The sequence below is a fragment of the Hemibagrus wyckioides genome, linkage group LG26 (genome assembly GCF_019097595.1).
Source record: "Hemibagrus wyckioides isolate EC202008001 linkage group LG26, SWU_Hwy_1.0, whole genome shotgun sequence".
Taxonomy (NCBI): Eukaryota; Metazoa; Chordata; class Actinopteri; order Siluriformes; family Bagridae; genus Hemibagrus; species Hemibagrus wyckioides.
This window is the reverse complement of record NC_080735.1, coordinates 19501913-19528567: the sequence shown is the minus strand read 5'-3', so window position 1 is coordinate 19528567 and position 26655 is coordinate 19501913. Positions and strand designations below refer to the sequence as shown.

At 40.5% G+C, this 26655-nt stretch overlaps 1 pseudogene; it reads left to right on the top strand.

The window, feature by feature from the left end:
• The first annotated feature begins 298 nt into the window (after positions 1-298).
• LOC131346705 (complement C3-like) lies at positions 299-26655 on the top strand (annotated as a pseudogene).

Sequence of the window (26655 nt, the reverse complement as noted above, 5' to 3'; positions counted from 1 at the left end):
GCAATAATTTATTTACAAACAAGAAACACTAAATTCAAAATCAGAATCATTTAGAAACAAATATATACAATATAAGATAAGATAATGTACCCTGTTCTCTTTAAATGAAAGAATTATAATTAGTTTGGGGAATTGTTCAGTTATTTTTAAATTTCTATAAAAGTATAAATGTTAGCTGTCATCACTGCACAGGTCTTTTTACCAGTCAGCACATATGTGTGTGCTCAAAATCTCCACCCAATGTCAGTGTTAATAGGCGGAGTGGGAGAGGTGTTCTGTAGGTGGTGTGTGTAAGGTTGGTATAAAAGCTGTGATACTGTACATCAACACACATGTCTTCAGACTGAGCTTGGATAAGCAGACATGGTGCATGTAGACTTGGTGTGGCTGACGGCTGCACTTCTATCTTTCCCCCTGTTCACACTATGTGACCCACTGTGAGTACACACACACACACACACACAGTCTGACATTAACTTAGCAGTGCTAGGTAACTTTTATTGTTTCACACATTTTTCACAGTATTCATACATGTGATTTTCCAACTTTATCCATTTTTTTTTGTTTCATATGATTTTATTTTTCACACATGTTCACATTGTTCTCATAATCCCATGTCTCTTTACTTGAGCTTAGACAATAACATGGTAATGTACATTTACATTCTTTTTCATACACATTTATGCTAAAATAAATTATTTTAAGAGTATTTTAATTATTAAAGTTCAAGGCATAGTTTTATAAGTTGTAATTATAGTGCACAAGCAGAAAAATATTCTGTTTTTGAAAAATTCTGCTTTACATATAGTAGGGTGTTTTTCCTCATTTGTTTGCCATTTTAGTCACCTGCGAAATCTCATTCACTAGCTATTTGTCTACCAATATTGTATAACAGCTACCGAAACGGGTGTGTGTGTGTGGGGGGGGGGGGCGGGGGGCTGCTGAACTATTGATTATGATGAGTCACAAGCGCTGTCCTCCCTCTTCTGTGTACATGAGCTCATGAGCTGGTGTTGCTGTGATTGACAGGTGAACGAGAGAATAGCCCCTCCCACCTAGACCAATTTGATTTGCTTTCCTGTTTGCAGCGTATATTCAAACTCAAAATCTATTGATGCAAGTAAGTCAACTTTCGTGTTGCACTACTCTGTAGTCAGATGTTTTATTAATGTTTAGAGTGATTTATCTAAAACAGGCACATAGGTTGTCTTTTACCTTTACTTTTCTTGTAAAGGAAGTTTTTTGTAACAGAATATTAAACATGGAATCACCCTAAACAACACATTTTAATCAAATTTTACTTCCTTTTTTTTAGTCTAAAACATAATTTTACTCTAAAACGTAATTTTATAATCTTACAAACAAAAATTTAAAAGAACTTTTTCCTCTTGGTCATAACAGCAATGTCCTGCTGGCCCCGAATCAGCTGAGGGTGGGCACATCTGAGAAAGTGTTTGTGGAAGCACAGGATTATAGTGGAAGTAACATCCCTGTGAGGATCAGAGTGAAGAATCACCCAACGCAAACTTCAGAACTGACATCTGAATTGGTCATCCTCACTGCTGCTAACAACTACCAGGCAACTGCAGACATAATGGTATACACACACACACACACACACACAAAATTTATGTGCTCCACATTTCAACTGATCAATTTGTCATGACCCAGTTAATCATGCCATATTCCATATTGGCCAAGCTGCCATACAAACCATGCGCTAATTATTCCTAGCATATTGTAGTTGTGTCTATTAATATGTTGGCTATATTAGTAGACATTGTTTCATGTGTTTTTGTGAAAATGGACAAGAGGAAGGAGCTGTTCTCTTCAAGCAAACAGGACCTTGTCAAACTGGCTAAATGTGGGCAGTCGTCAGGGTATTGCTCATGTGTTGTTTTTGAAATGTTACACAGTCCAAAGAATTATTACAAAGCACAGTGAGACCGGTTCCATGCACAATGTAGACTAGCGAGCATTTTGACATTAGGATGCAAATCAACTTAATGTGTGAATGCTTCAAAACAGCATCCAACCAAGTCCTGTATGAGATGTGCAGTGGTCAGGGGTCTCCGATCATCTTGCACTACAAGGCAATGATACAAGAGGCTGGATTAAGAGTTTGAGTAACAGTAAAACCATTTATTACTTCTGGTAATCACAAAAATGTCTTGTCTTTGCCAAAGAACATAAGGACTCGATTATGAAAGATTGGAGCTGTGTTCTATGGTTGATGAGTCAAGGTTAAACATGCTTGAGTCAGACCGTGTCAAGATTGAACATAGGAGACACAGGGAGCATTTTGAAATCAAATGCATGTGTGGCACCGTTAAGCACAGTGGAGGAAACATCGTGGTATGGGGATGCATGTGATCAATGAAATATTGTTAACTGATTGTTAACTGAACAACAAAATCCGATATTTATATAAAAATATTTCAGAAATGTGGTCAAAAACATTGAATCACAATGAATATGTCAGGTAGCTTATTCATTTAGCTATTATACATTAAAATTAAGTGTGTGATTTTCCTGACAATAAGGGCTTCTTTAATGATGACCCACTGGAGAAGCAGTATGTGTATCTGCAGGCTGAGTTTCCTTCCAAAGTGCTTGAGAAAATGGTCCTACTCTCATTTCAGTCTGGCTACATGTTCATTCAGACAGACAAGAGCATCTACACACCGGGAACAACAGGTAAAACAGTCTGGACTCATTGATGAAATATTAACTGGACTGTAATGTGGTCAAAAGATAAAACTAAGATGTGAAATAATGTTCAGTCGGGGTATCATAATATAAAGCAAATGAATGATCTTTGTTCCAGTTTTTTACAGAATCTTCTCACTGACTCCTGATCTGCAGCCTGTTGACAAGAGTAGAGGAATCATAGTGGAAATCATAGTAAGTGCTCAAACAGCTCAGCTGGAGTTTTATCCACTCAACAGTTTCTAACTGATTCTATTATTTCATCCTGAGGTAATAATTTTTTGGATCTGCTTATACATCCATACACATGTATTTTTTGAAAGATATCTGAATGATATCACAAATGTTTTTATTTTTTCCACCAAGAATCCTAAAGGAGTCACAATTAACAGGAACACAATCTTTCCTAAGGAAGGGACCATAATAGGGTTATACACCATCCCTGAATTTGCCAGGTAAGTTCACTGCATTAATGCTTCTGATATGAAGTGTTACAGAATGAATGTTTGCACTAATTATCATATATTGTTATATTATATTATAGTGTATTATATCATTTTTTTTAACAGATCAGGAAAGTGGACTATAGCTACACAGTACAGAAACACCCCACAGAAGAACTTCACTGCTGAATTTGAAGTTAAAGAATATTGTATGGTTTATAATAACAATATTTTATATAAAACAACCCTACTTTTGTTTTGTCTACGTGTGTGTTTACATGTTGCTTTTCACTTTTGCAGTGTTACCAAGCTTTGAGGTAGCATTAAAACCATCCAAACCTTTTTTCTATGTGGATGATAAGAAACGTAAAGTTGATATAACTGCCAAGTAAGTAGAACATGACAAAGACAATAAATTAAAATAAATGAAAACATTTTTTTTTTCATTTTGCAAGTGCAGTTGCAGTGAGTGTTAAATAAGAAACACACAACTCAGTTACTGCATTAGAAAAAATACAGAGAGGCTGAATGTTTCGATGAAGCAGATTTCATGTTAAGATAAGATAGAAGCAGATTTGATGTAAAGATAAGATAAGATAAGATAAGATAAGATAAGATAAGATAAGATAAGATAAGATAAGATAAAATAAGATGAGAATACTTTATTTGTGTCACAGCAGGGAAGATTTGCAAAGTTAAACTTAACAGACATTGATTATCAAGGAAGAAACTGAAGAAAAATTTATTTCCCAATTGACATTTAGACATTAACATGTGGAGGGTCCATTGTAAAAGTCCCTGTGAAAGAGCTGTTATTTAGAAATGTTAAGGCATTATAACAAGCACAGTAATATAAACCCGTAAAATGATGTACTGCTGTCAGAGTTGCTGTTATAGTTTTTGTTTGTACCTGGCCACCTGTTTGCCAAAAACTAATTAAAGTGGATTTAACAGTGCTGTCATACAAGCTGCCGGAAGGCATGTTAGTGTCTCCAATTGAAGGTGAAGGTGGATGCAAATACAGAATTTCTTTAATAAAGGAGCAGAAACAAGAGAACGCAGGTAGTAGAGCTCATCGCCTCCAAGCAGCAGGTTCCTCTCAAGAGCACAAAGACTAGAGAAAAATTGTGGAACAGCAAACACACTATGACATCAACAGAAGCTAGACAATGTGAAAGAACATGCAAAAAACAGAGTAAATGAAACATACAAATACATCTTTAACTCAAAAATAATAAATAAACATTTTTTATTGGGTCAACTCTCAAGTATGATCTAACTTTTGTGAATTACATTAAGGTACCTGTTTGGAAAAGATGTGAATGGTGTTGTGTTTGTGGTTTTTGGAGTTAAGACTGATGACACTAAAACAACTCTGTGTGCCTCTTTAAAGAGAATACAAGTAAGTTCCACACCCTTCTAATATTCTTCTAATTAATAACGTTAGTGAGGAAATAACGACTGATTCATTCACTCACTTCTCTTAGTGGTTAATCTGGTTAGATTTATTTCTTGTATTGAGTTTTAAACACAGTCCTCTACTTGTCCAGTGGCAGGATCCTGTGTTCTCATTACGCTCATTTCTCCCAGGTTTGATTCCCGGGCAGGGAGCTAACCAAGCCACTGAAGAGTTAAGTCTCAGTGCTTGTCCCAAGCCCAGATAAAAATGGGAGAGTTGCATCAGGAAGGGCATTTGGAGTAAAACCTGTGCCAAATCAAATATGTGGACCAGGTGATCTACTGTTGTGATCCCAAAAAGGGAGCAACTGAAAGAACAACAACATTCAGATTTAAATAAATTATCTGTGAGAATAATCCTCAGATCCTCAGCATGGTGTGTGAATTCTGGCTCTAACAGTTCCTCTGCCTCATTTCCATCACTCCAGTTCATAGCTTAATTTGAGAGGTCTGTGAAACTGTGGTTAATACAACTTTTGTTTTGGAACCTGCCCACAAAAATTTCTAATGTATTTGCTTAGCTCTGTGTTCCAAAACATAAATAAAATTGTGGCATAATTTAGACCATTGTGACTCTATATATATATATATATATATATATATATATATATATATATATATATATATATAATTAGATAATTATCATTTTAATCTCATTAAAAACAATTTGAATTACACCAATTACAATTTATGTCTGATCTGGATTTTGAAAGGTTTATGTGACCAATCCAGACCAGTCACCTGCTGAAAATGTGGAGGTGCTGATCAAACCTGGTTATGTTAAGGCTCTAACCAAGAGTAACGGCATGGCCAAGGTCACATTGAACACCCAGGGTGGAGATAAGACTCTACAAATCACTGTGAGTCAAGTAAAATAGGGTTCTGACAAATGTCAAAAGCTGATCATTACATGTCTGCCTTACAGTAGTATTATTTGATTGGTGTTTTGGAAGCTGATAGCTGTTTTGGAAGCTGATAGCTAGAGCAGAGGAGCAGATGGAGCAGTGGTGAATTTTCAAAAGCACTACAGCATTCTGGAAATTTCAGACCTTTTTACTAAAATTGTTTTGCTATATAACCAGGCAAGAACTGTAGCCAAAGGCATAACAGATGAAAGACAAGCTGAAAACAAGATGACTGCCCAACCTTATGCCACCAAAGGAGATCAGATGAACATCAATGTAAACTTTAAAACTACTGGCCCCAATCAAGATGTTACTTATCTGGTTGGTATCTCTCACACATACAATTAAAGTTCTTGGTGCTATTGTGAAGTAGTTCTACTAGCTTCTGTATTACACTAATAATAATGCTAGGCCTGTGCCTAACCTTAAAACCCAAACTTTAGTACCTCAACCCTGAACTTTATTAAATAAAATAACTGGGGCTTCTCTTTGTGATAGATTCTTAGTAAAGGACAGATTTTACAGGGCTACAGGTTTAAAAGAAGAGGGAACTGGCTGGCTACTCTGTCTCATTTAGGGAGATTTAGTCAGGTGTCTACCTACTTTTGCCTATGCAGTGCATACTGTTATCCACTGAGAACAATTGTATTTCAGAAGATGTGCTAAACAATTAAGAACAAAGTTCCCTTTTGGTGGAAGACCACCCAATTTATATTTTCATAACCAGGAATATAGACCTCTCAGGGAACCAAAGGCAAGAAATCTGGGCTAAAATGGAATGGAATGGACGAATGGGCTAAAATTCCTCCAAGTTGTGCTAGACTAAACAAAAGTTACCAGAAATGTTTACTTGTAGCTATTGCTATTAAAGCAAACGTTCACATTATTTTACCACTCATGTATATGTAATAGTGTGTAATATGTAATCATTTTCATCAACAAATAAAAGAACAAGTTTAATATTTTTGTTACTTTGTCTACTGTTAGGACTGAAAATCTGACGATGTTTTTGATCATATTTATGCAAAAAAAAAATCTATATATCAATCACCACTGTATTTTGTTTCTCTCTTGTTTGTTTTGTTTTGTTTTGTGCTGAAACTGGATTTAAACGTCAACAAAGCATTTGAGCCTGATGATCCCTTTCATCTAATAGTCACTGGTGATCCAAATCCGAATTTTTCTTTCAATCTTTGTCCACAACAAGAACAGGCTCACACAGAACAAGGTGAGTAATACCTTTCTGTAGTTTTATACAGAGGTGGAAAGAGTATTAAAATATTCTACTCGAGTAAAAGTACTATTATTTTTGATGAAATGTTACTTTAGTACAAGTAAAATTCCCAGTTTAAAAGGTCTACTCAGTTAAAGGTAAAAAGTAGCTCAACTTAACATTTAGTAAAATTTACTTAGTTACCATTCTAATTGGGAGTGTCACTTCACACACACACACACACACACAATTGTCCTGTTTGCATGCACATGTCACTTTACATTTCACTTTACATTTTTTTATATTAATCCTATTTACATGTGTCACTTTAATATTTGCACCCACTGTATACACTATCTGCACAAAAGCCGGTCTATATGTTGTTTGTCTGCACTGTCTTGTCTTGTCATCCTGTGCACTTCTGTTGTATGTCTAGTTTATTTATTGCACCTTAAGTATAGTTTAGTTTTTATTGCACCTTTAGTGTAGTTTAGTTTTTATCTCTATGTTTAGCTCTGTGTTTGTCTGTCACTGTACTTTTTCTTTGTATGTGTAGCACCTCTGGTCTATGAGGAACGTTGTTTCACTTCACTGTGTACTACATCAGCTATATATGGTTGAAGTGACAATAAAGTTTCTTTGACTTTGACTTTGACTTCTCTCCCAAAAAGGACATTTGAATTAAAGGAAGAACTTTACAGATGAAAATGCAGTAATTAAACATGTAGACACAAAACATTTAAAACATTTAGGGAGGTATAGTGTGTCTTTTCAGTGCAGACCATCCCATAAATCATTTTCAAACAATACAATCACTGAATGTGGCATAAATTTTGGATTTTGTAGATCATCCTATTTTCTTCACCAAAAAACACCAACAGTTGTACTGGACATCTATAAACCAAAATGGTTTGTTGTGACTCCCAAAATGACCAAAAGAAGACCATCTCCAGACCAAGTATCAGGAGCCTTCATGGTGTTAGACAAAACTGTATCCACTGCCATTAGATGTCACTTATTTTTGCTTGCTTGCTTGGGGTTTCTGGTGGTTCCAAGGTTGTGTTGACACAATGTCACTGAAGGCTTTCAGCTTTGATAGATGTTTCTTCTGTGAACAAAATGTTTTTGTCAGTATGTAAATAATTGTTTTGTTCATTAAACACACTGAATTTTAAATATTTATAATAATAATTTTGCTTTTACACTTCATACAAAAGCATGTACAACTCTAGCTCATGTAATTAAAGGTAGTCAGTGTCTCATACAACCCCACTTCAAAGCAAGTGACTGATCACTTTAACATTCATACAGTTGTTAATTATGATTTGACTGTATATAAAATCTTATTCCTGTTTACATTTAAAAAGGGCATAATTTTAATTAGACATAAGCAATATCATGCACTGCACTGATGAGGTTTTGGCTAATTTGAGCAAAGCTTTTTGCAAAACCATGAAAACTTTTTTAAATACCAGTGCCAAAATATTATTTAACTTGCCTTTATATGTTTGTGTAGTATAAGAATATTTGAGGACATCAAAGATTTTAATGAAGAAGAGGTTTATTGCAGGTTTTTCTATAACCAACTAGTTCAGTCTTTCTGGGAAAACACAGCTTACACTGCATAATTAAGCTGTTCCCTTTCGAGGAAACTCGACACTTTGAAACACTTTGAAAGTTTGTCTGAAGCTCCGTGTGCACACACAACAATTCATTGGCTCGGATAGGACACGTGACGGAGGAATATGCGCCAACATGTCCATATAAGGGCATCTACATAACATCCATTCAGCTTTTTTGTTTTCAGGAAGCACTCCGTTGTATGAGTGTCGAGTGTCTGTCCAAGGCAGGTATGGCAAGAAATTTTAAGAGGTGTGTGCATCCGTGTCCACGATACCTTACGGAGGATGACACGCATGCTCTTTGTGTGGTTTGTTTGGGTGAGGAGCATGCCCAGTCGGCTCTCAAGTGATCTAGCTGCATCCATTGTGGGAGATTTCCTCCTCGCAAACTCCGATCCCGTTTGCCTTTGTTTTCCGGCCAAGTGTCTGCGCCTCGTGGTTTAGGTCCCACATCCACCGTGGCTTAGATCATGGGGTTTGCAGATGGAGTTAGCAGAAGCAGAACAGGAGATGGGTTCTTCCCTTTCCCGGGAGTGGATATTTCTCTGTCCGCATCAGGTTGTGAGGGATTCAATGTGGGTGATGTAGGAAATTCCTCTGTCGATTTGGCACCGCAGCCAGTGGCATTCGAGGAGCTTCTCGACGTCATCATGCATGCCATGGGGAAACTAAATTTAGATTGGCTGGAGCAGGAAGCTGACTTCATCCATTCAGAGCTAGATGACAGCTTCCTGACTTTGGGCCACATCAAATGGTGGTTTTGCAGGCCTACCAGGCTGACCTGCTAAGGGAGCTTGACTGACATGAAGGTCTGAGCCCAGACACCTCAACCCCAAGGACTAGAGTAAGGACAAAGAAAAGTCCTTTCTCTTAGACGCCCTGATTTCACCTCAGGGCCTGTTCGGTGACGCAGTCAGTGCTGTCATCGACTGGCACCAGGAGGTGAATCCTCAATCGGTGGCATTTAAAGAGTTTATCCCTCGTCACAGCAAAAAGCCCGTGCCCTCATCCAGCTTCACTTGCCCCCCTGCTGACAGGGCAGAGAAGAAGGCTAGTATGGCAGCCCGTACCCCCTTATCAAAATCCAGGGAGGCTCATCAGGTGAGACCCGACCTGAGGTCAGTCATCTCGGCCAAGTGGACCAAGAAAGAATCTTGATGCCAGAGAGCTAAGGTTGCTGGGAGCACCCTCTTCAGTGGGGCTTTCCCTACCCTCTACCAGTGCGCTGTTTTAGGACACTGGAGGGGTCAACATGAGTTTGACACCTCTCTCAGACAACCTGGCAGCATGGAAACTTCTGCCAGGTGTCTCTCAGTGGGTTCTAGATACCATACCACCCGTTCCCCTCAGTTTCAGGGAATGCTGCCAACTGTCTTCAGCACACACCAAATTTTGTTCCTCCAGGAGGAACTTTTCTCCCTTCTGAGAAAAGGTTCCATACAGCATGTTCCCTTTCCATTCAGGCTTTTACAGCTGGTATTTTGTTGTACCAAAGAGGGACAGGGGGCTGCACCCAGTTTTGGACCTGCAGGCTCTGAACTCATGCTCACTAAAAAATTAATTGCATCACAAATCAGATCCGAGGACTGGTTTGTGATGATAGACCTCAAGGATGCCTATTTTCACATAGGTATCCAGCCAGAACATAGGAGGATCCTCAGGTTTGCTTTTGGGGGCGAAGCTTACCAGTATTGGGTTCTTTCTTTCAGTCTAGTTCTGTCACCATGCATCTTCATGGAGTGCATGGATGCTGCCCTGGTGCCATTAGGCTTAATTACCTGGACGACTGGCTTATCCTGGCCCACTCCAAGGCCATGGCAGCCAGTCACCGGGATGTCCATATGATGTCTCTAGGCCTCAGGATCAACCTAGAGAAATGTGTGCTTTCTTCATCTCAGAGAACCACTTTCTTGGGGGTGATTTGGGACTCCACCATGATGTGGGCATGTCTATCTCCTGCTTGGGTGGCTTCCATACTGTCAGCAGTAAAAGCAATTCAGCTAGACCAGAGCCTCTCTGTCGCTGAGGCACAGAGGGTCATCAGCCTCATGGCGGCAGCAGCCAAGGTGATTCCTTTGGGTCTGCTTCATATGAGGTCATTCCAGTTCTGGCTCAGAGGCATGGGCTTCCATCCCCAAAGGCATTCCTACGATGCCATCAGGGCTACACGCCGCGGGCTTTTTACCCCACTTATGTGGACAAGACCCCAGTTTCTTGCCTTGTGTCCCACTCTAGGGGTGTGTCACCATTGCAGGATGCCTGCAACAGACGCCTTAGCTCTGGCTCTGGCCCCTGATGGGGACCAGTTCCTAGAGACAGGTCTATCATCAGAGGTTGTGGAGACTCTGCTGAATGCTAGGGCCCCCTTCACTAGGAAGCTGTATGCTGTATGCTTTTTTTAAGGCTTTTTAGTCTCTGGTGTGCGCAGCGTGAGCAGGACCCAGTGCACTGCCTGATCGGTACAGTGCTGGGTTTCCTACAGTCTCACCTCTCTTGGGGACTGTCCCTCTCTACCTTAAAGGTGTACGTGGCCACCATAGCTGCAAACCACACCCTTGTGCTCAGTGCCTCCTTAGGTAGGCACCCTCTGGTATGTTGCTTTTTGTGCAGTGCCAGGTGGCTGAGGCCTTCCTGCAGACCACACCACCCCTCCTGCGACCTCTCGGTGGTCCTGGGTTGCTGGAAGCCCCCTTTGAGCCCATGGAGTCAGGCCTCAGAGAAGTTTCTGACCCTTAAGATGGCTCTGCTTTTAGCCTTGGCCTCCCTTGCCTGGAGTTTGCCCCGGCATGTCCAAGGCTATCTTGAACCCCAGGGCTGGATATGTCCCAAAGGTGCCCAGGATGGCCGGTTGTCTGGTCATCCTGTAGGCCTTCTGTCTTCCACCCCATCACTCGGTGGAACTCGGTTGCTCTGCCTCGTCAGAGCCCTTCAGACTTATGTCCACCGCTCCAGCTTTTGGTGAAAGTCCCTCTCCTTGTTCGTCTGCTTTGGAAGCTGGAACAAGAGTAGTCTGGTCTCCAAGCAGCGCTGGTAGAGGCCATTATGAAGACCTACGAGGTGCGCAGCATTCCTTCGCCTCTAGGGGTCAGGGCTCACTCCACTGGCATTCACTGGTATTTCTCCGTCACATGTCCTGTCTGAGCCAATGAATTGGAATGTGTGCACATGGATCTTCAGACACACTTCCTCAAAAAAAGTGCTCCGGTAGCGTCAGTCATGATGCAGCGTCTCGTTACCTTCTCAGGGAACCGGGTAACATTTGAACCTGCTGTAGTTCCCTGTCTTGCACTTGAAGCATAAATATGTGGTCAAATAAATATAACCAGGGGTTCACGTAATTTACTTGCGATTTCAACACCAGAAGATTTTGACAGAGTTTTGCTTTGAAAGGGGTTTTGCTTGTCTATCTCCACTGTCTTGTAATTTCAGTGCAGTACTTGCAAGGCATGATTTTTCTGATTGCATGCTTGAATTTTTTATTTTCATTTTTAATGGATGTGATTTAAAATGTAGTAAAGTACAATAATTTCTTAAGTAAGTATTAAGTAAGTATTACACTCAGGAATCAGGTAAAGGCACAAAAATTATCCAGTCAATGTAACTAATTTTGCAAAAGAAACACAATATTTACAGTAACATTATATTTTATTTCTATCAACAGATCTGGGACAATTTTGAGAAGCATGACACTGGCTGTACAGCAGGCAGTGTTAAAGACAGTATGGGGGTTTTCTATGATGCAGGCCTATTGTTTAAGTCTGATAAATTTGGAGGCACCAGTGAAAGAACAGGTAAAATAGACTTTTTATTTAAATAATGAATAAAACTTTTGTTGTACTGTAATAGATAAATAATTAACAGCAACTGGTGAGATAAAGAAGTTACATTTACCACCCCAAAATTGAATACTTTCCACTTTAACAATAATGTGAATGAAGAGTTTCATTCAGCTAATACCACAGCAATTTCCTACAAAATTACAATTAAATAACTTTCTTATCTGAGGGGGGGAGGATGAATAAGAATATTTAAGTTCTGTGCCCCCAAGATGGCACTTGCATAAATTCGCCATCAGTCTAGCCTTCCAGACCTCTTTATGGGCCTCTCTGGAGTGGTACAGGTGGTCCATCCAGATGGGGGAGTGGATGATGACATTGTCCATGAATGCAGCCACAAACTGACAATGGGGTCACCCGCCAAGGAATCTTGGAGGGTTAGCATTTGCCACTGCATTCACTGGCTGCCAGCAATTTGTGTTTCTGCCACCTACCTTGCAGCTATGTGCTTCTTTGCTATCCAGAACATGAGAGGTACTGAAAGGTCCTTTCAGCTCCTGGGTGCAGTTGTGTGGTGATCATGTTTCAGCTGTGTGTGGGCAGCAGCTCCACCATTACTGTGATCTCAAACCCCTCTGAATGACATGTTGTTATAGAAATAATAAAGAATCAGAACAAGCACATAAATGTGAACTTGTGGTTTAATGCTAGTACGTAAAATGAATACCTTCTCAGTTACAGAATCCAGAACTTAAAAGCACTGTAAGATAAATGTATATTAATATATTAAATAGGTACGACAAAATTATGGGGAAAAATCTGTTGTTTAAGATTCATGCTACAAGCATTCAAAGTATTTACTTTTTTTAATAGATCCTGAGTGTCCTACCCCACTGAACAGAAAACGGAGAGCAGAGCCCCAAACACTGAGTACGAAGCAAGACTTTTTTTATTCATAATTTTTTTTCCAAAATGTTTAAAAAAGGTATGAGAAGTATGGTCATTAATATAGATAGATGGATGAATGGATGAATGGATGGATGGATGGATGGATGCAAGGGGTGCAAGGGGTGATCTGCAAGGGGTGATCTTTGGAGTCCAAGTATCCTTTGCAAGTAGTGCCACCAGTGTAGTGCATGGACCCCTGATAATCCAGAAGTTGCAAATAAAAAAACAAAACAAACAAAAAGAACCTTGCAAAAACATGCAGGTTCAAATTAAAATATTTTTATTTTTTAAGACAAACTGTCATTATAATAATAAAATAAATTACAAATTAATTTTACTGATTTTTAAATCTTACTTTTACACTGTTTAAGTTGACTGGAAAGTGAGGGGAACCAGTTACAATCAACAGTTTTTCTGTTTGCTTCACTGCTCCACACTTAATATATTGTGGTGTAGAATAGCCAGAGGCGTAGGGGTTAGGTTCCATAAGCAGATTTATTGAAAACAACAGACAAAGGCAGAGACAAACAAATGACAAAAACCAGGCAAAAGTCAAAACCAGGGAAACAATAAGCAGGGCAGACAAAACCAGAATCAGTAATAGCAAAACCATAGAAACAGGCACGGGTCAAAATACAGAGAATCCAAATAGCAATATAGCATAAAGCAAGGCTTGATTAGGTCAACTGGGGACAATACTATGCGTTGGACATGGTGAGCGCTCTGCTTATATATCCGGGTGGTGACCCAGAAGTGCATCAAAACTCGGGGGAGGGCTCCCTCTGGTGATCGGAACTAGGATGCGATGATGCATATATTACTTTTAAGCCTGCCTACTTTATTTTTTGATAATTAAATGTTTGCTTCTTGCCCAATACATGATTTACAAATAAAACTTTGTTCAGGTGAAGATGACAATGATGATTTTATAAGCTCTGATGACATTTTCAGCCGAACATTGTTCCCTGAGAGCTGGATGTGGATAAGCATAGACCTCCCAGATTGTGAAGAAAACATACCATGATAAATGCAATAATCCAGGATTTTTATTACTTTAGCATTCTGGAAGTATTATCTCTTGATTTTTTTACCTTTTACTGTAGTGATACAACAAGCATCACCTTGGACAAAAACTATCTAAAAGACTCTGTTACTACCTTGAAAATCTTAGCCATCAGTATGTCTAAGACCCATGGTCAGTGCTACATCCTCTTTACAGATTTAAAATATTTTGATGTTAACAATGACCATATATCTGAAAAATATAACTGCAAGGACTGTCATATGATGGCAAATGTTAAAATACATTTCTCTTTTCTTATAGGCATCTGTGTAGCTGATCCCTATGAAATAACAGTGGCAAAAGACTTCTTTGTGGATCTCAAGTTACCTTACTCAGCAATCCACAATGAACAACTAGAAGTCAAGGCTATTTTACATAATTTTTCCAACAGGAAACAGAAAGTACTTTTTATTATTGTCTGCAGTTCTACAAAAAATGTTTTAAATATTTTTCAGCTCATGGGAACAGGTTGGTGCAGTGTGTAGTGTTGCCTTGCAGTGTTGTCAACTTAGGCATGAAGTATTGTACTGTGAATTCATCACCAAACTGTGTTATTGCCTGCCTGTTTTTTTTACCTAGTTTGTTCTCTCATCTTAGATTTTCGTCTTTGTGATTTTTTGGATATGTTTGCCTGTGTGTTTAGCTTTATCGTTTTGTTTTATTGCTCAGTTTTTTGATGCTGCTCTTCAGATTACGATTTGGATTGTTTGCCTTCTATATTAAATCTGCTTACAGAGCACACATGCTCTGCTTGGGGGGTTTCCTTACAGAATACTTTGCAACAAACGGATCCAGTGTATATGTCACGCAACAGGGTGAAATGCTTGCCGCATTTCAAGGACAAATCACAGTGCTCCAGGCCCAACTACAACAAAGTCAACCTGCTCAACTACCACAACAGGCTCCAGTTCCTCCGCTGCCAACCCCCAGTGGTGAACTACTGCGCATGGCAGTGCAGGATAAATTTGTTAGCTCCATGGAGCTCTGCCACGGCTTCATACGTCAGTGTGATCATTTCTTCTCCTAGACAACTGGACACCTATCATGAAGAGAACACCAAATGTGCGTTTCTCCTGTCCCTCCCCAGGGGAAAAGCACCGGATTGGGTTTCTGCAGTATGGGACAGTGATCCGCAGGTTCGAATTTCATTTTCATATTTTGCTGGTCTCATGAAAGAAGTGTTTGTATCCAGCAGGTGGCAGGGATGTGTGTGCAACTGTTACAACTACGCCAAGGGAATAACACCCTAACCCAAGGGAATAATGCTTCCCATCAGGCCATTTTTTAGCAAGGGTTTGTGCCCCACACTACAATCAAAACTAGCCTGGCGCGATGCAGAGACATTGCTAGCTCAAAACATTACCATGGCCACCCGACTAGACAACCTTATGCATCAGCAATCTATTAGCAGAGCATCCTGGCTGCTCAGCGAGTATAGGCTCGATTTATAACCACCAAGGAAGGGCAAAGGAGAACCAATGCAGCTTTTCCAAACACAGGTCCCAGAGGAGGAGCGCCAATGCCAACACCACCTCCAACACTGTTACCTCTGTGGACAATTGGGACAGCACTGCACCAGCACCAACTGTCCTGAGAAACCATCAACCCCTGGTTCTAAGGTGGGCTATACTTTGCTGTGCCAAGGTCAACTATTCCTGTCAAAGTATACCATGCTCATAGTGTTGTTTCCTAGCCCTATTTGATTCCAGAGCTGCCATTAACCTAATAGACCATCATTTGGTTGAAGAATTACAATTACCCACCCTACCATGTGCCACCCCACTACTGCATCACAGCTGTGGATGATCGGCCCACTGGGGAGGGTTATATAACACATCAATCCTCTCCTATCACCCTCCAAGTTGGACTGTTGGACTGGAGCACAGAGGGTTAAGGGCCTTACTCAAGGACCCAACAGCAGTAACTTGGCAGAACTGAGGCTCGAACCCCCAACCTTCTGATCAGTGACCCAGAGCTGTGTGAGCCACCACTTCCCTGGTAGATGCACCCATCACCTCCCTCCTGCGAGGCAATCCAAAAAAAATATTTTGGACCAAATTTTCCATAGTAGTATTCAACAAACTGAAAACCTGCTTTACCAAAGCACCCATTTTGAAACATCCCAACCCCAACTCACCCTTTGTAGTAGAAGTGGATGCTTCCAGTTGTGGAATTGGGGTGGTGCTTTCTCAGTGCCATGGTGAATCTGGAAAATTTTACCCCTGTGCATTCTACCCCAAGAAATGAATGCCCACAGAGGCAAACTATTATGTTGGCAACAGAGAACTCTTATCCACAAAGGAAGCTCTGGAGGAATGGTGACATTGGCTGGAGGAGGCCCAACATCCATATCAAACCACAAAAATTTTGAACACATTAAGCACTCCAAACTTCTCAACCCATGCCAAGCTAGGTAGGCTTTGTTTTTCACTCAATTCCATTTCACAGTGACTTATAATCCTGGTGTAAAAATTAGTAAGGCAGATGCCCTCTCTCACCATCATGACCCGAGGTTATGTTGGCAGGTGATTGAGTGGACCCACACAGCACCCAGCTTAGGCTGCCCTGGTATACACCAAACCATAACCCTGGTCTACAATACCTTCTGGTGGCCTTCACTTACAAAAGACATGGAAATATATGCCAAAGTCTGCCATGTTTGTTCCCAAGCCAAAACTAGCCACTAACTCCAAGCAAGAATTTTAAAGCCAATACCTATCCCTCAATGACCATGGTCCCACCACTCAGACCACAATGTAGAACACCAGGAGGTGTTCATTGAGAAGGGGGCTCTGTAACGTCATGACATGCTACATCCTCGTTAAACTGCCAGAGGGAACCCTCGTCTGAATTCTGACCAACTTCCGGGTTATTGCTGCTTCCAGTTTTTTTTACGGACATTTAAGCAGTGTACACGACAACTTAAGCATGATGTACTCTAAGTTCATTACCAAGCCATGTTATTTCTGTGATTGCCTGCCTGTTTTTTACCTAGTTTGTCCTCTCATCTTTGAGTTTCATCTTTGTGATTTTTTGGATTTTTCTGCCTGTGTTTTTGCTTTACAGGTTTGTTTTATTGCTCTGTTCTTTGGATTACGATTTGGATTGTTGCCTTCTTTATTAAATCTGTTTATAGATCCCACATGCTCTGCTTTGGGGGTTTTCTTACATTTTCCCTCACATCCCACCTTTTCCAGACATGCTGGAACCACCACAACCTTGACCAGGATTAAATATTTACTGAAGCTGTATAAATTACATTTGTTCAGTTCAGCCACATAATCCACTTCATAACTCACACTTATGTTTGCTTCCTAATAAGTTAACCTATTCCTTGTCCTCACACTGAAGACATCTGTCTGACTTCCTTTGCCCACCAGGTGCATGTGGATTTCTTTGAGACAGAGCATGCTTGTAGTGTAGCCAGCAAAAAGAAGAAATACCATACCCTAGTTAACATTGATGCCAAGTCCATCATTGCCATCCCATATTGTCCCCCCCACCCAAATAAAAGCATGAACTTTTTTATAGATGTTGAAAATTTATACAAACCTAAAAGTTATTTGATACTATGAAGTCGAATGCTACAAAAGACACTGTTTGGGTCAAAATGATATCCATCAACATAAGGTATATTTTCTTCCTTGCTCAGCCTACAGGTGTGCTAACTGAAATCCCAGAACAAAATTTGGAACTAAATCCTTCTAAAGTACCTGGTGAGATCTTCTATATTCTATTCCAAATCAAAAGAATACACATAATATTATTTGCTCCTTATTTGTAAGCATTTATTCTGCACATAGTGGTTTACCATTCTTATGTGAATAAATACGTTTCCATTTTAATTTATTTCTCTTGCACTTTCTCTGTTTTTCGGAAAAGGTGGCATTCAAGTAGTACATTTGAAGACCGATATACCACCTGGGCAGGTTCCAAACACTCCTTTACACACTTACATTACTGTAGCTGGTAAGACCAAATTCAAACACATCAATATAGTCCAATATGTATCAATTCAAGTTTTGTCATTTAAGGTCCATTTTGATCGCCATCCCCATCATATAGTCAAGAATTAATGTGACAGCTTTATTTTAATGACAAGAGGCTTTATTTTAATGACACTTGTTATTAAGCTTGGCAGCAGTGGGCCAGACACTGCAATTTTTTAAACAGGAATCAGAAAGTTATACATTTAAGAAGGTGTTACAGGGATGTCTGAACTTTTTATTGGCTGGACGACAGATTTAAATAGAAAAAATATATATCCTTCTGCATATAGTCATTATGTAAAACTAATGTTCCTTAGGCATGTGTTTAAATTTAGTCCTACTGTAGTACATTTTCTTTTCATTTTAAACACTTTATGTAGGAAACAATTTACACGCTACAGACCCTGTTTTTATGTGTCCATGCATAAATGCCTGTGCCCTGTAACACTGACACACACACACACACACACAAACATGTAATTTCAACATTTACATGGTAAAGTGTTTTATTGGGTTTTAATGTGTTACTCTCTTAAGAATAATATAAATCTTAGCAGCCCTCATGTTCCCCTTGCACTCCTTGATTTAGAATAATGTTAACTGACATCAGTAACAAATATGCCTCAGACCTTTTATGTTCAGGGATGTGTGAGTCGAATGACAGATTCATCTCACATAAAATTAATAGTTAATTACAAAAAATGACAACATTAGAGCTAGGATAATTTTTACTCATGTACATTTGGAGTGAAAACAATTTGGATTGAAGACGTCTACTTTTACCAGTCTAACATTTTAACTAGGGTATTTGTACTTGCACTTAAGTACAGGAGATGCTGCCCACAACTGTGACCGATACAGCAGCCCAAGTACTGTACCTCGGTCAGTCCCAGATGACATTTCCTAAAAGCTCCCAGGACCACCCCCAGATGGAACAAGTGATCCGACCATGGGGAGGAGTGTATAATCACAGAGGGTTCCATCAGCTTTAGGCATAATAATAATGGGGCTGAACCATGGGCTAGTGGACTCCTTGAAAATCCCACCCTTTAGCATTTTGGCCACCTCCTTCTCTATAGCATGACAGCAGGCTTCTGGGACCCTGTAAGGCCACTGGCAGACCACTACCCCAGGAGGGGTTTTGAGCTCATGTTAGACCAGCTGTGTAACTTTATATGCTAGTCTTGAGTGTCTGCATGCTTACCTTGTTGTTGGAGGTGGTAATTTACTCAACTCACTCCACGAGACCATTGGTCTGGGGGTAGTAAATTGATGTCCAAGCTTAACCTGCAACAACTGACACATATCCACCATTAGTCCAGAGACAAAGAGTGTACCTTGATCGGTGCGGACGTCCTTTGGCATGCCCACTGGCAATGTTTTGGGAGGTGGACTTCCAAAGTGGGACAGCCATTGGGTAGTGGTTGGCATAGTGATCACCAGCATATACTCGCACTGAGAAAGTCAGGCTCTAGCCAATGCCAGGTGGAAGCCTGGGTTGAGCTTAGGGGAGTACTTACTTGTGAAAATCAGCCACTGCATTGACTGGGGACCAACGCTCAGTGGGTGAGGATTTCTTCCCAAACATGCCTCCTCAGCAGAGAGCATGTGATAAGCCAGGGGAGGACTAACAGGCCCACTAGTCCCATTTCTGCCAACCTTCATGGTCCATGGTGCACTCAAACATGTGCAGGAATGCCTCTACGTCATCATCAGCCATCATTTTGGTCAGCAGGCAGTGTAGGTCATGCTCAGGTTTGGGCAAGATGGATGGCAGTTGCCTTGAAAATGTTTCTCAGTTCCAGCAGCTCCTGGATCTGTTTTGACACTCTGGGCCAGCTCCTGGGTCACCGCGTGCTGATGTATGCTGGTTTCTAGCAAATGTTGGAGCAGCTGAGCTATGCTGACACCTGCTGCAGGTTCTGTGTTTGCTGCCCACATTTTCCACCAGTGTGACACTTGCTACAGTGAGGGGAACATAGAGAGAGGCACAGAGTCTGGGATCTGAGGACAATAGTGCTCTTTATTGAAAAGTAAGGAGGTTTTAGGCCACCAATGTGGTGAAGACCTGACCCGGGTAAAGATAAAGATTAAAGATATTGGGCTCAGCACATCTGGAAGCATTGTCATATTCAGCTTGACGATTCTGAAACAAATAAGAAAAAAAAGAAAGGCGCAGAAATTTAACTTCCACCTGTAGAAACTCAAAATCTAACCTCCCCATGCTGCTGAGCCTAGTTCCCTTCAAGAGTCTTCTCTTGGAGGGTAGAGTGTTCTCTCTTGATTGGTTCCTCAGGTTTTGGCATACTTTTGTCTGCCCCACCTTGCAGTCACGCTCAACGGCACTGTCCATGGTGCTGAAATGCCACTGTTTCTTCCCCATTGCCAACGGGGTGAGGAGCAGTTTTGTGAAGAGTGTTTTTGTGTGACTTACTACATGTGGTAGTATGTGCACCGCCAACACAACTCCTAATTACAAGTTTTTTTTGGATGATTTGTATTGAAAAGGACAGACACCTTCTGTGTTAATGTGATTTGGCTGCAACTGTACAATATTCTTAATTACTGTACTATATAATATACTGTTAAATACTGTTAATTTGAAATGAATTAGCTTCAAGTGCCATTTCAACCATAACACCTGCTTCAGCAATTTGAAACAACATCCCTCCAGGACCATGGTGCTGCATTAAACACAGCATACAATACAATACAATAGTTTTGACAGTGCAACACTGACCAGTACACAGTTCTGTAATAATTAAAATACAATAATTAACATGCTATGGATGTAAACATAAAGGACAGTTAGCAGCAGAAAAGATGTAGGTGCTCCATATATCATTTTGTTTTTGTGTTTGTAGAAGCAGACTAAAAGTAATGTGTAAAACATTTCACAATACTCATAGCTTTGCCAATGCAACATGTGCAAAATGTCTGTGGTGGAGAGAAGAGAGATGCTGATGAGCTGTCCTCACTATCCACTGACAGGCCAAGGCAGTGCAATTCTCAAGCCTGGCAGTGATGTAGCAGACTAGGGATGCAGCAATGGTCCCTTTGTAGAATGTGTTCTGGATGAGGGAATGGGAGACTTCAAAGAAAATGATGCTGGGCTTTCTTGGTGATGGTGCTAGTTATGAGGGACCAGTTAAGGTTCTCTGCCAGGTGAAGCTCAAGGACTTTGGTGCTTTTTATGATCTTCACAACGAATCCATCAAGGTTCAGAAGAGAATGGTTGCTCTATGCTCTCCTGAAGTCAAGAACTATCTCTTTTGTTTTGCCATGTTCAGGGACAAGTTGTCAGCTGTATACCAGGCTGTTAGCATTATCCCCTCTGTATGCTGGCTCATTGTTCTTTCTGATAAGACCCACCATAGTCATCTATTATCTTATCATTCATATATTCACCTGCAGGTCAGGCGGTGAGTCAGACAATTGAACAGGCCATCAGCGGAAATTTTATGGAGCGCTTGATTGTACAGCCCCATGGCAATGGAGAGCAAAAAATGATCTTTATGACATTGCCCATTATTGATACACACTACCTAGATACCACAAAACAGTGGGAAGGTGTTGGCCTGCACAGACATAGTGAGGCTATCAAGCACATCCAGAGAGGTGAGAAAACGCTTTCCAAACATTATACAGCGACTTCAGTTAGAGCTTTCTAAGATGGTTTTAAGAAAATATTTAAAATTAGAAGTTATTAAATACAGTTACAACATCCTAATTCCACTGGTAAGACTAAGAAAATTATCCTTCTTTCTCTCCCTCTCTTAGGATATGAATGAGAGCTTGCATTCCGTAAATATGATGGTTCTTATGCTACATGGATTCATACACCTAGTAGCACATGGTAAAAGAGACCAAGCAAATTGAGTAATTGTTCAATTCTTAGACAACATTCCATCCTAGGTCATATTTGCTTGCTTTCTGTGTTAAAGGTTGACAGCATACATGGCCAAAGTCTTTGCTCTGGCAAGTGACCTCACAGACATAAATGAAGATATTATTTGCAGTGCTCTCAAGTGGTTGAATCTGAATGGACAGATGCAAGATGGTTCATTTAAAGAAAATGCCCCATTGTATCATGCAGAGATGGTTGTAAGTTGAGCTAAGATTTGTTTTGTGTTAAATTAGTGACATGTACAAAAAAACTCACATTTACTATTTCTGTGGAATCTAGTGTACCTGTAAAGAATTGTCTGTGCTATTCCAGGGTGATGTATGAGGTAAAGATGCTCATGCATCTCTGACAGCATTTGTCTTGATTGAAACCATCTTTGTGCTAAATCAGTGGGATTATGCAATGTAATAGGCCTAAATGATCAAGCACAGGTTGCCTATAATTCTACCTCTTTCTGACATTTATAGTCTTCCAGAGTCTTCCAGGAAGGCCACTGAGTATTTGCAAAACAGACTTCCTTCTTTGAGAAATCCGTATGCAGTTGCAATGTCTTCCTATGCCTTGGCCAATGTTGGCAAGTTTAACAAACAGCACCTGCTACAAGCTTCCTCTGGAGGTCAGTAACTCTTAAAATTCTTAATTCAATCCTATAGGAATCACATTGAAATTTCTTTTTATATCTTTTGCACAGATGGTTCTTACTGACAAGTTGATGGAGGACATTACTTCTCCCTGGAGGCAACAGCATATGCTCTGCTGGCTCTGGTAAAAGCCAAAGAGTTTGATGCAGCAGGAAAAGCTGTTCACTGGCTCAATAGACAGAGCAGTCCTTACGGGGGTTATGGCACCATCCAGGTAGATTGACAGGTTTTTCTGTTTTTCTTTCATTGTAGAAGTATACTTAATATGCTGAAAGTTAGCATTTTGATTGCTTGTTATTTTGTTTAAAATTGAAGCTGACTTTGAAGCTGTATATTTTCTGTGTCTATAACATTACTGTGGCCATACAGGTCACCTTTGATGTGGACGAAAGCCAAAGTAACAATTCAATCTTTTGGTAAAATGTAAAAACATAGTTTAAAGAATTTATGTTACCAATTTTATTGTTTAGAAATATATATATATAATATGTGTGTGTGTAAAGGAACATTTTTTAATCAGAGTATAGTTAAGTAGCATGCTTTGGTGTTAATGAAATTAACAACAGGTGCATTAGATTAGGCAGCAATGAGATGACCCCAAATACAGGAATGGTTTCACAGGTGGAGGCCACTGACTTTTTTCCCTACTCATTTTTGTCTGATTATTTTACACTAGTTTTGCACTTGGCTAGGGTCAGTGTCAGTACTGGTAGCATGATACCTGGATCCTACAGAGGTTGCACAGGCAGTCCAACTCCTCCTGAATTGTACATCAATATGTGCTATTGCCAGAAGGTTTGCTGTGTCTGCCAGCACAGTCTCAAGAACATGGAGGAGATTCCAGAAGACAGGCAGTTACTCTAGGAAAGCTGGACAGGGCCATAGAAGGTCCTTAACCCAACAGCAGGACCGGTATCTGCTCCTTTGTGCAAGGAGGAACAGAACAACCAGAAACAGACTTCATGAGGGTGTCCTGAACGTCCTCTATTGGGCCCTGTGCTCACTGCCCAGCACCATAGAGCTCAACTGGCATTTGTCACTGACATGTTACAGATGTGAAAGGGTCTCCAGAAGCTGTGAAGAATGTTATGCTGCCTTTAACATCATTCAGCATGACTGGTTTGGTGGTGGGTCAGTGATGGTCTGGGGAGGCATATCCATCGATACCCATCTATAGGCTTGTCAATGGCACCCTAAAGGCCATGAGGTATCGGGATAAAATCCTTGGACCCATTGTCATACTCTGGAGATGGAATGGCCAAGTCAAAGCCCATATCTAAATCCTTTTGAGATCTTGAGGGGTAATATGAAATGGACTGTGAATGCAAGAAACTTCTCAATGGATTTGCACTGAGGAGTGGGGGAAACTCTTCCAGTCAATGTCAGAAACTGGTAGATGGCTACAAGAATCGTCTCACTGAGGTTATTTCAGCCAATGGAGAAAACACTATTAGGGCATGGGGTGTCCTAACTTTTTCCTCAGTTGAAATACTAATTTCTGTTGATTTCTTTTGTTTAATAAGTGAAAAGAAAGTGATTTTTTTGGTTTGTTTTCATGCAATTACATCACATTTATCTACAGGTACAAATTAAAACAAGGTCAGATAATACCCTACAGAGGTTGCCTTTTAATAATTAAAAACAGGGTTCCAAAGTCAGCTAAAATGACAGATAGCTGAGCCTGCTGGGTCTGAACACCTCTCTCTGCAACTGGATCCTGGATTTCCTGGCTGGGAGACCAGAGTCAGTCCAGATCGGGAACAGCATTTCCAGCACCACCACACTGAGCACTGGAGCTCCTCAGGGCTGTGTGCTCAGTCCACTGCTGTTCACTCTGCTGACTCACGACCGTGCAGCAATGCACAGATCCAACCATATTGTCAGGTTCGCCGATGACACAAACCGTGGTGGGTCTCATCAGCAAGAATGACGAGTCAGCTTACAGAGAGGAGGTGCAGCAGCTAACAGCATGGTGTAGCCAACAACCTGTCTCTGAACGTCGTCAAGACTAAAGAGATGGTTGTTGACTTCAGGAGAGCACAGTGTGACCATTCTCCGCTGTCCATCGACGGATCGTCTGTGGAGATCGTCAAGAGCACCAAATTCCTTGGTGTTCATCTGGCAGAGAACTTCACCTGGTCACTCAACACCAGCTCCATCACCAAGAAAGCCCAGCAGCGCCTCTACTTCCTGAGGAGGCTGAGGAAAGCACATCTCCCTCCCCCCATCCTGACTGTGTTCTACAGATGGACCATCAAGAGAGTCTTGAGCAGCTGCATCACTACCTGGTTTGGGAATTGCACCGTTTCGGATTGCAAGACCCTTCAGTGGATAGTGAGTCTCTCTCCCCTCTATCAAGGACATTTACACTACACGCTGCATCCGCAAAGCCAACAGAATTGTGGATGTCCCCACACACCCCTCATACACACTCTTACACACCCCACACACCCATCACACACAATCTTACACACTCTTCACCCTCCTGCCATCTGGAAAGAGGTACCAGAGCATTCGGGCCCTCACAACCAGACTGTGTAACAGTTTCTTTCCTCAAGCCATCAGGCTCCTCAACACTGAACTGTACAAAACTCTCTCTCTCTCTCACACACACACACTGAGGACTGAACTGTACAAAACTCTCTCTCTCTCTCTCTCTCTCTCTCTCTCTCACACACACACACACTCAGGACTGAACTGTACATAATTCTCTGTCTCACACACACATACATACACCCACACTCTCTCTCTCTCTCTCACCTGTGTGGATACACACACATAACTTATATTGTTCGATACTTATTGCATCACCTCAACCCCTGTGTTTTTCATCTGCCGATATATTTATATTTGTGTATATGTTTATTTCTACTTTGCACTACCTCATCTGCTGCTTTATTGTATTTTTGCACAATACATGTTGCCAGGTCCCAAGGTTCATCATCATATCATTTTATTACATTTCATTGCACGTTCTTTTTCTCTTTTTTTCAGTGCTAAGTGTCCTGTGGTTTTTTGGATTGTCTTTTTTGTATTTATTATTTTTGTACTTGTCTTGTTTTGTCTTATTTTGTTGCTTTGTTTGCACCTAGCTGCACACTTTAAACTTTATGTGGCTTGGATGAACTTTCGGTCCTAGCTTTGTGTTGTTCTTGTGTTTGAACTCTATGTTGTATGTTTATGTAGCACCAGGTCCTGGAGAAACGTTGTTTGATTTCACTATTTACTGCGTCAGCTATATGTGGTTGAAATGACAATAAAGCTTCTTGAATCTTGAATCTGATTATGGTAAAGAACTGGAGGGAATTATTTAACTCACTAAGGCAATAAAATATTTTCTAATATATAATATTAATAATTATAATAAACAAGCACTAAATCTTAAATCAGTTGAGGCTTTCGGTTATGGCTCACAGTTGACACATGTTTAATGTTTTCTGCTCTGAAGATCCTACAAATGCTGCCAACATCCATGATAGAGACTGTAACACTGTTTTATTTTAATCTTTATATGTTTACATACAAATGCATGTGTTTGGGTTTTATTCTACAGTTAGTGACCCTGATGTACATGACAAAATGAGGACCTTCATGGGTCATGCTAATTGCAGAGAGTCTTTTGGATTTGAGGAAGGCAAGAGTTACCTCATCATGGGCCACAGTGCTGACCTACCAAGGATAGAGGGAAAGTATGTTCCTTCATCAGCTAACCACCATGGCCATCATGGGCTAAATCTGATGTAGTTAAAGGGGGAATACACAAATCTCTGTAGTATTCAGTTAAGTTTGTTAATAATGTTATCTGTGTGAATGAGCTCTCATTTGTATCATTTCTTGTTGTCAGGCTGCAGTACATCTTGCGCAAACAGACTTGGATTGAATACTGACCCACAAGCGAGGAAGCTCAAACCCCTGAATACAGGGCCGAATACATGAGCATCATAGCACTGGCTCAAATGATGAAAGATTTTGGATGCCATA